This window comes from Vanellus vanellus (assembly GCF_965231255.1).
Source record: "Vanellus vanellus genome assembly, chromosome: 2".
Classification (NCBI taxonomy): Eukaryota; Metazoa; Chordata; class Aves; order Charadriiformes; family Charadriidae; genus Vanellus; species Vanellus vanellus.
The window spans coordinates 9,445,214-9,459,335 of record NC_138906.1 but is presented as its reverse complement, the minus strand read 5'-3'; the positions used below and the strand labels follow the sequence as shown (position 1 = coordinate 9,459,335).

General features: G+C 44.3%; 1 protein-coding gene across 1 annotated transcript in view; it reads right to left on the bottom strand.

Moving 5' to 3' along the window:
- Window positions 1–14,122, bottom strand: part of DPP6 (dipeptidyl peptidase like 6) — a gene marked incomplete at its 5' end in the record, with an annotated part of 441,826 nt that overhangs the window by 112,336 nt on the left and 315,368 nt on the right. The gene's annotated exons all lie outside the window — the stretch shown is intronic.

Genomic DNA, 14,122 nt, shown 5'->3' with positions numbered 1-14,122 from the left:
AAGATCCTAGTTTCCCCCCACAAACACTCCTGAGGTGGACATTTTCTTCTTGATAGATTTTGACTTCTTCCTCATCTCTTTTGAGGAGAATCCTCTACCGTAGAGTAGCAAAATTTATTCCCTCACTTCCAGGAAACTTCATTGTCACATCTAAGGCAACTGAGAAGACATCCCTCCTTGCCAAGGCTGATCTAGCAGGCTTCAGAGAAACTGTAGGACTGAGCTGGAGATGGGCTATAGAGCAGTGGCCAGGGGAGACTGGGCTATCAGCAAGCCTGAAGGCATCATGAAAATGGAGGTCACCTACTTGTGAACCCTACCATGAAAGACCAAATTCCCACAGGCTTACTCAGGTCATCTTAGGTGTATGGTCTGCAGTGCAATACATGTGGACACCCCCTCCCTGGCAGCCCCAAGCAACCCCATTAAAAACCCTATCACCTACGGAGGGAGGAGGAGGAATTGTACACACATCATTTCCAGGTGGGATGAGCACAACCCTGTCCAGGAAAGCTCTTTGTGTTCCTCAAACTGAAAAACATGTTTAGTGAGCAGCTATCAAACACATTTCAGATTATCTCATACTATTCTGGACCTTTAGGTCTCCTCGGTAAAAAATACTTTAAGGGAGTCAGACCAAATGCGCACAGATATCCCAGGAGCGCTTGTCCAATTTCCAGGTGCTGCATAAACGGGATCTCATGCTGGTCAACTCCTTCTGGAAGGTATGTTATTGCTGATAAGCTATAGTCCTCCACAGCTACACCCCTGCTTCTCCCCCAAAACGGCCTGCTTAAAATTCTGCATTTTCTTCTTGAATCAATCAATATTATGGGTCACCTCAGCCTTTTCAAAGAGCCAGTGCTCCTCACAGACCCTCATAATTAGGCCTTGGCTGGATCCGAACCTTCCCCTTGTGAGCTCATTTGTCCAGGATGCTGGCTTGGAAATGGGCTATGCTGAAGGCAGCCGTATATCTCCTGTTATTGGTTTGCATGAAAAAACAAGCTTCACCTCATCCTCACACTGTTTTCACTATTTTCACTGTTCTCAGCTTACAGAAAAGAACTTAAATCTTCATTTCCAGCCAAAGAAACGGCAAGACCTTATTAAAGAGCTGCTGTTATTCCTTTCATCCCTTAAAATGATTGATTTTAAAGCCTGGGAAAGAAGGGAATAATAATGTTGTTTTAGGCCAGACAGAAGATGGAGCAGGTGCTGTATAAACTCTTCCATGTTAATGCGACGTTGTCTGGAGCTGAGGTTGTTAAATTGCTCCAGACACAGGCATGATTTCAGCACAATGTTCACAAAACATTATGTAAGTAGTAAATTGTGAAATTTGCTCATTTAGATGAAGATTTCTGCCAAAAAAGTCTCCCCTCAGAATTTCCGAATAAGGAAAATTCTTGGGTGCAATTAGCGTGCTGTCTGCCAAAGCATTTTTGCATGTAACTTAGCTTAGAAGATACATGTAGAATAAACCAAACTAATCAAACATATCAGATTGCCTGGTTTTCACCTTAAAAAATATCGTGATTAATGAAGAACGAGTTTTAAAGAGATTGTGTTGGTTTTGCTGAAATTTTTACATCTGTGTGTTCCCTCTTCTGACATTTTCTCCTATTCCAAAGACGACCAATTTCCCGCAGAGACTTCATGGCACCAAGTCTCCCCCTGAGTGCAAACATGACAAACTGTTCTATATTAAGTTTTTCAAAAGCTGCTTAAAAAACAATAGAAATTTTCCACTGTAATTGTGGGAGACGCTCATTTTACTTCAAGAATATTTCAAGAAGAATATTTTACAATGCCACACTGAAAATGTCTGAAAATGAAAAAAGCAGTCAAAGCCTGGGGTGTGGTATAGGCTGTTTTTCTAGGGTCTGTTTTAATAAATTTTAATTTTAATTTTAAATACAGAACAATAGGATTTGTATGGAAATTCTTTGCATATGATGCCAATGTGAGCAAAAATGCAACAATTTGCACCAAAGGCTGCTCTGATGTGTCTATCCTCTAAATCATAGAATCATAGAATCATAGAATGGTTTAGGTTGGAAAGGACCTTGAAGATCATCGACTTCCAACCCCCCTGCCATAGGCAGGGACACCTCCCACTAGACAAGGTTGCCCAAGGCCACATCCAGCCTGGCCCTGAACACCTCCAGGGATGGGGCCTCAACAGCCTCTCTGGGCAACCTCTTCCAGTGCCTCACCACCCTCAAAGTGAAAAACTTCTTCCTAATGTTCAATCTGAACCTGCCCTCTTCCAGTTTAAAGCCGTTCCCGCTCATCCTATCGCTACATGCCTGAGTAAAAAGTCCTTCCCCAGCTCTCCTGTAGGCCCCCTTTAGGTACTGGAAGGCCACAATAAGATCTTCTCGGAGCCTTCTCTTCTCCAGGCTGAACAGCCCCAACTCTTTCAGCCTCTCCTCATAGGAGAGGTGCTCCAGCCCTCAGATCATCCTCGTGGCTCTCCTCTGGACACAATCCAGCAGGTCCATGTCCTTCTTGTGCTGAGGACTCCAAAGCCGCACACGGTACTCCAGGTGGGGTCTCACGAGAGTGGAGTAGAGGGGCAGAATCACCTCCTTTGACCTGCTGGCCACACTTCTTCTGATGCAGCCCAGGACACGGTTGGCCTTCTGGGCTGCGATCGCACACTGCTGGCTCATGTTGAGCTTCTTGTCAATCAGCACCCCCAGGTCCTTCTCCTCAGGGCTGCTCTCCAGCCATTCCCCGCCCAGCCTGTATTTGTGCTTGGGATTGCCCTGACCCAGATGTAAGACCTTGCACTTGGCCTTGTTGAACTGCATGAGGTTGGCTTGGGCCCACCTCTGCAGCCTGTCCAGGTCCCTCTGGATGGCATTCCTCCCCTCTAGCGTGTCTACCTCGCCAAAGAGCTTGGTATCATCGGCAAACTTGCTGAGGGTGCACTCGACCCCACTGTCCATGTCGCCGACTAAGATGTTGAACAGTACAGGCCCCAGTATGACCCCTGAGGAACGCCACTCATCACTGCTCTCCACTTGGACATAGAGCCGTTGACCGCAACTTGTTGAGTGCGACTGCCCAGCCAGTTCTGTATCCACTGAGTGGTCCATTTGTCGAATCCATGTCTCTTCAATTTAGAGACCAGGATATCGTGTGGGACAGTGTCAAACGCTTTGCACAAATCCAAGTAGATGACATCAGTTGATCTTCCCTTGTCCACTGCCACTGTAACCCCTTCATAGAAGGCCACCAAATTTGTCAGGCGTGACTTACCCTTGGTGAAGCCATGCTGGCTGTCACCAATCACCTCCTTGTTTTCTACGTTCCTCAGCAGAGTTTGCAGGAGGATCTGCTCCACGATCTTGCCAGGCACAGAGGTGAGACTGACTAGCCTGTAGTTCCCTGGGTCTTCTTCTTTGTTTCCCTTTTTGGAAATAGGGGTTATGTTTCCCCTTTTCCAGTCGGCAGGAACCTCGCCAGACAGCCATGACTTCTCAAATATGATGGCTACTAGTTTAGCGACATCATCTGCTAGCTCCCTCAGGACCTGCGGATGTATCTCATCAGGTCAATAAATAAACAAAACTATGTTTAATAGCTAGAGTGAGTTCTTAAGAAAAACTTTGGACCCCCTTGCTTAACTATGCTATAACTTTAGAAAAAATGGGAAGAACATAAAGATTTCAGTAGTACAAGCAAAGAGGTTGAAGGAATAATGACAATTAAAAAAAAGTGTAGGGAAGGCAGCAATATCTTCTCTTGTTATTTGCATCAAGCTGGCACTGGATATTTTGAAAGACAAAAAGTCTCACAGTACTTTAAGCCTTTTTTTCCGGTTAACTATAAAAAACTATCTATCTATCTAAACTATCTGTCTCAGCAACAGAACTTGGTGTCTTCATGTCTACTTCTAATAGCATAAAATCAGACAGCAGCTTAGACAGATTTCATCTTCCTTAGAAAGAAGGAAGGAAAAAGGAGATATAAACTGCCATGTAGAGAATAAATCTGGAAGGGCTATAAAGAACTGGAAACTTCATAATATTTAAGAGGTTTTGATGCACAATGAGAAAAAAAGTGCACTTGAGAAAACTTGCAAAAAGAAATAAAAGCATGTAAAACATATGTGTTCAGAAATGCACAAAGAAACACAGATAAGGACTTGGAGAAAGAGGGAAAGATTTCCAAGAAGAAGGTATGCCATTTCTTGAGAAGCAAAAATGCATTCTTAAACAATTAAATGACTTGTTTACTTCAGAATTCACCAAGGGGACTAGGAGACAGGTGCCATTAAGAAAATTGCTTCCCAGGAGATACACAGCCCTGCAGAGACTCACAGAATTTATAGAATAAAATATAATACAAATGGGAATCAAAGACTTGCCAGAACAGATAATCAAGAAATCAGAGTGTCAGAAGACGCAACCACAAGAATCCTTCCGGAATTCTAATAAAAGTGCTTAAATAGATGGGGAAGGCTCTTCCATTCATCTAGGCTTGTCCGCTATTAAATATGCAATGCATCTACGCACGCATACACATATTTTCCTTACAGCACTTTTCAGTGAACAAAAGTAGGAGGAGGTAAGGAAAGCAATCTGCACTTATTAACTTCAACTACAGATACGCATCAGATCGTTCAGCGTTCTTAGAAACAACTGAGCTCACCGACCTTTTTGTCCAAGATGAATGAATTCCATGGATTCAGAGCATAAAAGACAAAAAGCAAGGGAATCTGAAACGTTTGTTCCTAATTTGGAAATCCAGTCAGATTCAAGCCACCAACATGAGCTCAGAGGTCTTTTTGATTCTAGTCTGCCTGTGGCTGTAAAGCCTCCAGCAATGTAGTAGTATTTGGTACTGGGCCTGCAAAATCTTGCACTGTACTGATACCACATTAAAATCAATCACTTGTCAGAAAAGGAGCCACCAACTTCCATTGGGAATTATGGAAAATGATGGCACAGGCTTGCCTCTCCGGGGAGGGTCTACAAAAACTGATTTAAAGACGCGCCGGAGACTGGTACATGGCTGGGAGTCAACAGGAACGCAGGCTGGAGGACTGCAAGCTGTTGATCAAAATCTCCAGGTTTCCCTGAGTAAGCAAACAGTGGAAATGGACCTTAGATGCCGGTAGCATTATTTTGAAAATGATGACATTATCACGTTTCTCATGTGACCCCTCTAAATCACAGATGACAGAGTGAATTTTTACTGCATTTTTTTAAAGAACTTTTGTTCCTGGAGTCATATTTTGTCCCCTAAAGAGACAATGAGAGGTGATAGCATTCAGGTGATAAACACAACCACTTAAAAGTAATTTTCTGTTGCTCATGTAATTTTGTCTTACTCTACAGAGGTTTCTCAGCCAGCTCTGATCTCAGAGCTACTCAAGGCATGAGGTAAGGCACTGGATTTATCAGGATTTCAAGTCTATTTATCTACCACAGAGGTGTGGAATAAAGAAAATCTAAATATTTGAATGCTGTCAAGAAGGCTAGTCAGAATCACAGCTATCCAAAGATCAGCTATCCAAAATATAGGCAAAAAAATACAGGTTGAAGAGAAACGACCTAGTAAGCACTGAGATGCTTAAGAATGGACTGGGAAGATCTCAACAACAATGAGCCCAGGAAGAAAGGACATGGCTCTTCAGAGCAACTCTGCCAGTCTCCAGGAAAGGACGTTTGTGATGAAACCTTAACATTTTCCATCCAGCTGACCTTGTCTGACTTCCAAACCCTAATAAAAATATAGCACCATGATGTGATGCCTGCAGAGAGCAATAAGGGGTTATTAGTACATAAAATGAGATGCAGCTGTGATGTCCTCGCTACCGGAGCCAGCAGAATGGCCTCGTTACAATATGACTTCACTGGATGCTAGCTCACACTTTTAATTGCATGGGATTGATTGTTGGGCTTGTGCTCTAAACTAATCTAACAGCTTGCGTTACTGGGTTTCAGACAAAACCAGAATGACTCGGTATTCTCTGTATCTTTTTGAAAAATGAAAGTCTTTGAGCAAATGTTATTTCTTCTCATGTCAATAGAATAAGGAGATCTCTGAAGTTTGCGCGTATATTCTCAGGAACACTGAAACATAACACTCTTCCAAACAGCCTCTCCCCACATAGATCATGTCCTCCTCAGTTAAAATAAACAAAGCCAACACGTAGTGGAGCCATTCTTTCTATTTCTTATCAACAGTGGTACGATCACTTTTAAGCGATACCACAACTATCCTGGTTTCAGATACAGTTTAAAAGTGGGTTGTAAAATAATCTCCTTATTTAAAGGAATAAAATACCACTCTAACCCTACAGTGCTGCCCCATAACAGGGTTGTATAAACCCCAAGCACGCATGCAAAAGGAAACGCTCGCATTTGAAATGGGTGCAACTTTTGCCTTCACAAGTCTACATATGGAAAGTCCTTTCATTCCCCTATCTCCTTCTCATGTGTGACACGGGAAAGCAATCTTTTCTATTCCTGTCTTATCTCCTCAGATTTGTAGTGGAGCATTCAATAAATGGAGGGTTAGGGTATGGGGTGAAGAGACATCAGGGCTGGCGTGGTACAGCCTGGGATTATATCACCTTTGCCATAAAGAGACTTTCTCAGTGGTTACTGCACCAAGGAAAGCCCTGGCTGTAGCATCATTTCTTCACCCAAAGGTCCTTTCTTGCATTTCCTAAATTTCCCCATTCCCTTCTTCTCCATATGTACTGAGCTCCCAAAGGGGGCAGGATCCCTATTTTGGGATAACAAGAGATTGTCAGCCTATTAAATTTGGTTAGTGCCTACCTGTGAAGTGGTCACAGAACCAGGTAGCAAGGAAGAAAGGGAGCCCCAGGACACCACTGAGGCACACAAGTGCTATGGCACAGACTGCTATTTATTCCTCAGAGGTGGGACACAGATCACTATATAGTCCTCAGTGACTGGGCACAGGTCCCTATATAGCCCCCACTATACAATCTGACCGTTAGACCCCACGACGGTGAGGAAATGCCAGTGATCTTGCAGGTTTGGGTCCTCAGAACTGGCTTTTTTCAGGTGGCTACAAAAAAATGAGTCTGTGTTTCATAACATAGAGCGCACATTCTTTGGGCTGAGTAAGCAAACAAAAACACACTGAGAGTTTAAGTAGACTGAAAGAGCTTATCACCCAACCACAGCAACAACCTGTGTCCAGTTCTGGGCTCCCCAGTTCAAGAAGGACAGGGTACTGCTGGACTGGGTCCAGCAAAGGGCTACAAAGATGATTAGGGGAATGGAGCATCTTTCTTACAAGGAAAGGCTGAGGGACTTGGGTCTTTTTAGTCTGGAGAAAAGAAGACTGAGGGGGGACCTCATCAATGCTTATAAATATTTAAAGGGAGGGTGCCAGGGAGATGGGAACAGTCGTTTTTTCAGTGGTGCCCAGTGACAGGACAAGAGGTAATGGGCACAAACTTGAACATAGGAAGTTCCATCTAAACATGAGGAGGGACTTCTTTACCTTGAGGGTGGCAGAGCACTGGCACAGGCTGCCCAGAGAGGTGGGGGAGTCTCCCACTCTGGAGACATTCCAAACCCACCTGGACGCCGTCCTGTGCAACTGCTGTAGGTGACCCTGCCCTTGCAGGGGGTTGGACTGGATGATCTCCAGAGGTCCCTTCCAACCCCTACCATTCTGTGATTCTGTAACAAATAACCAAGGTCCAGGCTGCAGGGTGTCTCCACAGCCCGACAGCAGCGAAGCAAAAATGGTCCCCTGTGGAAATGCACAATTCTTATGCCTATTTTAGTGGAACCCTCCCCGAACCTTGAACATTAGGACAAAAATACAAACAAAAAATTCCAATCCCCACTACGAAAATCCACCTACAGAACAATTTTATTTCTGGGACGGTGATGCCTGGCTGTGGTTAGTTGCCGATTCGGTGCTACACGCCATCGTTTTACACATTCTCTTTCATCCACCTTTATTTCCTTTTTCTGTCAAAACTCTATGTACTAACTCAACCTAGCTGAGCATGAATAAGGAGGCAAACCCATGCCAAAGTGTCGAGTTTTGGCTGTGGTCCGGGTTGGGATGTGCATGTACCCTGCGGCAGTGTCTATGGTTTGGAGGCTGACCACAGCCTGGGGACTAGAGGAGGTTTATTCGCACTGAGACACGCAAACATTGCCAAATCCAGATGAGCTTCTCCCCAGCGAAGCACATTTTATTCGGGAATAGAATTTAATAGGAGCCCTGCTTCCATTTCAGGGGGTGCTGTCACACACTCTCCATGACAGAGTTTGCTTCAAACCTTTCTTCCTTCTTTTTTTTTTTTTTTTTCCTGATGAGCCATAAGCTCTTGACCTTTTCTGTAACACAAGGAGGTTGGTTGCGGGGCTTTTCTCTGCTAAACTGCTAACATCTGTATCTAACTATTAATTACTCAAGATCTTTTTTTTTTTTTTTTTTCATTCTCAGTAGTCATTACTCTAATTCTTAATATCAAATCCTCCCATCAGGGGACTATTCATTATTATTATCGCTATACATGGTTTCTAAGGTGTCCACCCACATCACAACTGACTTTGGAAGAGAGAAGCATATGGTAAGAATGGCTTTGCCTACACAGGAAAGGAACATTTCACATTAAAAATGCTTTGCAGTGACCAATATGGGTGAGCAAATGGCAAACCCCCTGAGGAAATGATATGGTGTTGAGCGGCTGAACTGGATTTCCTCCCACCGGCACAGCCGAGGGTCCGGCCTGAGCTGCCTTCCGAGGCTGAGCTGCTTTCAACATGCCACTGCTTGGAAGTGAGTGATGCTCAAATAACGGCTTTGCTTAATAAAATGCCAGCTCTTTCTTTTTGAAGAGGTACAAAATGTATTCGCAAGCAATAAGGCGGTATGTGATTTAACCACCGTTCCAGTGATTTACTGAGTGTTTAATTCAGTTGATTATACAAAGCAAGAAACCCAACGGCTCCATCAGGGGCTGAGCCAAATGCCAGTAAAATCGACTGAAAGATTCCTATCCACTTCAGAGGATTTAAGGTCAGGCTCCATAATCAAGCTACCAGGTTCAACTATTCCAAGGGCCAGTCTTCCGTTGTCAAAATGCAACTGAAAAAGCATATCACATCCATGAGAATGTTCTTATTTATAGTCTGGCATAAAAGCCACCACACTATGCAGCAGAGGTGCCTTAATTAACTATATAAACTATTTTTAAAAGACCATAAAAACTATGGAGTTGATAAAGAGGGAGGAGAGAGAAGAAGTAGCAACGGCAGATTCTTCATGAACTGCAGAATACATTTTTCTACTTATTTAACAAATTTCACATTGCTATTTGGTTTTACATACCTTTTTATAAGGGTTTATTTCAACCTTTATATATCATTGTTGGGGGAAAATATTCAGCTCCTCTACGTAAAATTTAATTAGCTGAAAACAGACTCTATTAATTACAGTACTTTTTCCTCTTAAAATAAAATGTGGGCTCTAGTACAAGTTTATAAATGTTAAAGAGTGAAATTGTGCAGCACTCTCTGCAGTAATTATCACATATCACCTCTGTCAAGTAAGCTCTATTTCTCTCCTTGCTTTGCAGATGGGGACACTGAGGCAGGGGAAGCTTCTTCTACGGAGATGGGGCATAACAGGCCAGAACAAAATAAAATAGAACAGTCTTGGTCAAATGGACACATGCCTGCAGCAGAGCCAATTCCCTGAAGCTTTTTAAACCGTGATTTTAAATAATGAAACACGTTTAACTTTTACTGTGAACGTGGAGATGGGAGCATGTGCAAGGAAAACCCTGTTGTCTTTCAAAATATTATACAATGGGGCGTGTGCAAAGCTGATTAAGTCTTTTTTTAATTAACTTTAACCTCTTTTCTGCCAGTAGCTTATATAAAAGGAGGAGAGAGGAACATTAGTGAGAGCTCTGCAGAGAGGTCTACAGACGTCACTTTGAAAATTTGCTCAGTGAAGCACAGGCTCAGTTCCTCCTCCTGTCATCACTTCTGTGGATTTCCAATGAGTATTTTGCAGTCACTCCGCTCGTGGGACTTCTCTTGAAGTTACTGGGAGTTCAGTGTGGGGGATGCACATGGTATTTTACAAATGCTTGGCAGTGTAGGTCGGAAGAGCTGAACTCGGCTCCGTGATTGTTTCTGTGATCTTCTTACCATGTTCCTCTGCCTATACCATATAAATTTGGGAAGAAATACGGATTCTGCATGGGAGCAACTGTGTACAATTCCTTCCTTCCTTCCCGTACACAAAATCAATGAGGAGTGGGAATAATTGCTTATTTTCTGAACCCTATAAGCTTATTTGGCAGCTCCCATTGACATGCCCCAGCTGGGTGGGCTGACACCGCGCTGAGAGCTCGTGCGAGGGGGTCAGCACTAATCCCTGCCTCGGAGCTGTGCTCAGAGGGACACGGTCATGCAGAACTGGATGAGCACTAGAAGGTCTGAGAAAATGTGTGTTTTATGCTGGGCTTTATTTTAGAGAATGCAAACACAACACGCAACTGTAAAAAAGTGTAACATTTCCGCTGGCCACACCAAAAAGTTAAAGACAGAGGTAAAAAGGTGATTAGGGGATTGGAGCATCTTTCTTACAAGGAAAGGCTGAGGGACTTGGGTCTTTTTAGTCTGGAGAAAAGAAGACTGAGGGGGGATCTCATCAATGCTTATAAATATTTAAAGGGAGGGTGCCAGGGAGATGGGAACAGTCTTTTTTTCAGTGGTGCCCAGTGACAGGACAAGAGGTAATGGGCACAAACTTGAACATAGGAAGTTCCATCTAAACATGAGGAGGGACTTCTTTACCTTGAGGGTGGCAGAGCACTGGCACAGGCTGCCCAGAGAGGTGGGGGAGTCTCCCACTCTGGAGACATTCCAAACCCACCTGAACTCCGTCCTGTGCAACTGCTGTAGGTGACCCTGCACTGGCAGGGGGTTGGACTGGATGATCTCCAGAGGTCCCTTCCAACCCTGACCATTCTGTGATTCTGTGTACCCCCTCAGATATCAATCCAAAATTAGCTGTTTCTTAGGACCTGCAGTGCCAGATCAAACCATTGATCCCACAGCACACGCTGGTGTGAAATGACGTTAACACTGGTGAGGGAAATCCTGCAACAAGGTTCGGGGAACACTCTGGTCAGTCAGGGCCTGACCATGAAAGCCCTGAACAGACTAAGCTTTTTTCTTTATTTCAGTGAAGGATGTGAATGACTAGAATCATCCATATTGGACTCGGTAGGTAAAACCCACAAAAGAATAAAACAATTTTTGGTGGCTGGATTTCATAAGTAGGTTGTTGCCTACATTGCATTGCTAAATTTTTATTTTCCAAAGTCAGGAGAAATAATATTAGGAAATAACTGCGTGTGGTATTCGTGTTCCACTTTTTCCCAGCACCTCGCACAAGAGCTCCCTGTTCCACACCCAGACCTGCAGATGCTATCGCAGTATCTATAAATTACAACGAGCTGGCAATTACAATGCAGCAAGTGCAACTGTGGAGTTAGGAGAGGAGCTTAGCAAAAATATTTATAATGCAGACAGCTGTAAGCAGTTATCAGCAGATATATCTGAAAAGGAGCACCGTTCAGAGGGAAGCAGATGGGACGGTATGGAGATGTTTGTACCAGGGACCACGAGCAGCAAGCGCAGGGACTTGTTCCACTAGGTGGCACCCAGCACCAGCGTCTCATTTTTGGGTGAACAGCAGGACAAAAAATTGGTGATGGAAAGCTGAACTGAACATAACCTCCCTACGCACCTCAGCCCAGGAAAATGAGAACTATGGATCTTAGCTGGCTCCTCCTGTGAAAACTGTAAACCACGGGCCATTGAAAACAGAAGGTAAAAGTGGCAAAACCGGTAGGGGTTTCTACCCTGAGTTTACCAAGAGGCTGTGAGGAGGCTGAAATAACAAAAAAGGAGAAATTAAATCTGTGCAGGGTCCCTACAGGGATATTTACTCTTTCTTCTACCCTGAGCTTATTTTTTTTTTAAATAAGATCCTTTCAGTCTATGCCATTAGCATATATTAGTTGTCCTACAGAGAGTCAGATTGTGCTACTCCTCCTTATGTGGGGAGTTTACTTCCACAACAGCTCTCACGGAAAAATGTCGCAGTCCTGCACCCTGTATAAAATACCACTTGTTCGGTTACATGCTAAGGATGTGCCCAAATTGGCTTGTCAAACTCACGGAGAGCTCGGAATGAAATCTGGAAAACGCTGGTAGGACCCCCTTTTGCCTTCAGACACAGCCTGAATCTCGAGAGTCTGCAGGACATGGCAAAAAGAATTAGAAATTTCCCTTTAAAAAGCAATTTATGCTGGCAGATGAATGTCACGTTATTTAAAAAAGTGATGCCACAGATTAGATTAATGGGCTTCCTTATTCGTTAGCCTCAGCGGGGGTGCAGCAAGGACAGGAGCGGGTACAAAGCCCGAACTGTCCGGTCTTCCTGACGAGGCAGGTCATAGGCGAGGATGAGGAACGGGGTAGGGAGAGCACTGTCACAGCCTGGTTCCAGGACTGCGTGCCCGTGAGCAGGAGGGATGTTGCGGAGGGGAGTGAGTTTGTTCACCAGCAGTCACTGCCCCGGCTGCTCATTCGGAGGTACGCCGAGGCGCCGCTGCTACGCACCGGTGGGATGTAAAGCCGGTGGCTGCTTACAGAAGAGGACTAATGCATGAAAAGAGTTTGCAGAAATGGCAAACGGGTTGTGGCTCGGTGCCAAAGGTGTTTGCCACTCTTGTTACCGTCAGGTGGAGGGCAAGGATGCTGCCCGTGGGTTGCAAATTTTGTCATCACCAAAGGACCTGGAACATCAAACTGAACCGAACCTTGTGCTGGGTCAGTGCACTCGGTCCTGCCCTCAACAATCTTCATCCACACACGTCCTTTACACCAATATTCCTGTGTTAAATATGAAATATGTGATGAAGAGATTTTTACCCCTCCAAAGGGAGGATAATGCCCCTGTTCCAGGGAAATGGTAATGCGCCACTCGTTCCACAGCTCACATGCACTACAATCACCTGAAAGATCAATGCAATTGTCACTGTACGATACGGTTTGCAATACCTCTATACGTACCTACAGCCTAAACCATACCTGTACCAACACGAAATGCAGCAATGCTTCCAGCCCGCCTCCCGCCAGTGGTTGCCTGATCCATCACTGTATCACGCTGGGGGGACACCAATGCTTGACACGCTTGCATGCCTTCTGGCACCCTCTCACTTTCCAAATCTTCCCTTTATACTGGATACTTCTCGTCTGAAACCACCCCTCCACCTCCCTGCACCGCTGCTCAACCAAACGCGGAGAGCAAGGTGAGACCCAGCTGAGTGTGCAATACAGTTGAAGGTGGGGGAACCAAGAAGCTGATTTTCACAGACAAAGAAAGACCGTGCAGTAGCAGAAAACTGCCTGGACCCCTCTGTTGTTAATTTTTAGTGTTTCTGATGCATGCTATGCGTGATAGTTCTATTTTTCCACCTTTGTTTTGACTGGATTAGAACCGCGCTGCCAGTCAAATGCTTTTGCTCTCAGCCAGGTTTACTGCAGATACAAAGCTTATGTGCTCATGCTGTGTGCTCATCCTGTTGTTCAACACCTTTTCAGCCCACAAGCTAATTTCAGATACGTTGCCAGAAAGACGGAGTTTTCAAACATTAAATAAGTCCAGTAAGTTCTTGGGGGGGAAGCACAGAAAAGCAAAAATGAAGACCAGATTGAAGTGGGGAAGGAAAGAGACCGAAGGAGTCCGGAATGTGTCACATTGGGACACCAGAGCTTTGACATGGATGATAGTGAGCGATGTCCTAGTTCCCATGTTCCAAGTGTATGTGGAAACAACATAACCTCCAGCTCATGACTTTTTGTGGTCAGCCAACACAAGGTATAAGCTGCAGGGAAGCAGGCTTCACAAGCTCCAGGGCTCACAGGTTTTAAAACATGTATGTCCCTAGTACAGATTTTTTTTTTTGTACAAAGAATTGTTTCTAAGTAGAAGCCAAACAAAGTTATTTCAAGGCTTTTGTTTGTTTGTTTGTTTGTTTTTCAGGTAGAAACTATGTGCTAAACTCTAGAGGAAC